Source organism: Microtus ochrogaster, chromosome X (assembly GCF_000317375.1).
Source record: "Microtus ochrogaster isolate Prairie Vole_2 chromosome X, MicOch1.0, whole genome shotgun sequence".
Classification (NCBI taxonomy): domain Eukaryota; kingdom Metazoa; phylum Chordata; class Mammalia; order Rodentia; family Cricetidae; genus Microtus; species Microtus ochrogaster.
The window spans coordinates 43,207,935-43,209,135 of NC_022026.1; the positions used below are offsets into that span (position 1 = coordinate 43,207,935).

Below are 1,201 nucleotides of genomic sequence, written 5' to 3' on the forward strand. Positions count from 1 at the left end.
GGACGGAGGGGGGAGGACCTAGGACTTACCACAGGGCAGGGAACCCTGACTGCCCATTGGACTGGAGAGGGAGGGGAGAGGAGTGGGGGGAAGGGGGAGAAGGGTGGGAGGAGGAGGGGGAGGGAAATGGGAGGCTGGGAGGAGGTGGAAACTTGTTTTTTTTCCTTTTCTCAATAAAAAAAAGAATTAAAAAAAAGAAAAAAAACAAATTGTAATGCAAGGTAACAAAAAAAAAAGAATCAACTGTTAGCACTCAATAGGTAGTGCATTAAAGAACTTGTCACTGTCTCAGTTCATTTGATTTCTTCTTTACCTAACTTTTTTACCTTCACTCCTGCTCTGCCCTCCTAAGCATTCGGCTAAATTAAGTGTACTTGCTGGTGCATGCCTTTCCAGGTTAGCCAGCAGAGGGTGCTGGTGCTGATACATAGAGTTTATACCCAGTTCTTAGACCAATGAGCTTTGGGTAGTGCTTTTCAGAATGGCTTGTTCTCTGCAGCACTCTGGAAAGTGGAGAACTGCCAGTACTGCTCATCTAACCTCACTAGGAGGAACTTGTTGAGTCAACGTATAGCAAGGATATGATCCTTCCTTCCCTCCCTCCCTCCTTAAATCCCTTCTTCCATCTTCTCTCTTCATATTTAATCAATGGATTATTAAATGTTGAAAGCTTATCTTCTACCTTGAGTATCTATGGGCTAGTGAAATAGATACAACAGTTGTAATAAGTATTATAAAAAGTTATGTATATAAGATAACTTTTGTTTGTGCTTTTATAATATCCTTCTTCACCTCTGAATTATGACCATTTGCCATCTATAACTAGGCTTTAGTTTGAGATATAGTCTCACTTTTTTAAAACCTGGCCAACATGAAACTCACTATGTAGACCAGGCTGGCCTTGAACTTGAAATGATCCTTCTCCTGCTATCTAGTGCTGAGATTATAGGCATGGGGCACTATGGTAATGGTGCAACCAGTTTGCTTGTTTTTTGTGTGTGTATTTAATTTTAAAATTAATCTGTTTATTGGTGTGTGACTGGGTGAATGTGCAGCACAGCAGTGCACACATAGAGGTTAGAGGACAACTTAAGATGAGTCAGTTCTTTCCTTCGACCATGAAGATGTGGATCCTGGGTATTGAACTCAGGCTTGGCAACAAGTGCCTTTACACTGCCCTCCTACCAGTTTTTTTTTTTTT

At 41.3% G+C, this 1,201-nt stretch overlaps 1 protein-coding gene across 3 annotated transcripts in view; it reads left to right on the plus strand.

The window, feature by feature from the left end:
- Nucleotides 1–1,201, plus strand: part of Ofd1 (OFD1, centriole and centriolar satellite protein) — a 38,054-nt gene that overhangs the window by 16,559 nt on the left and 20,294 nt on the right. The window lies entirely within an intron of this gene.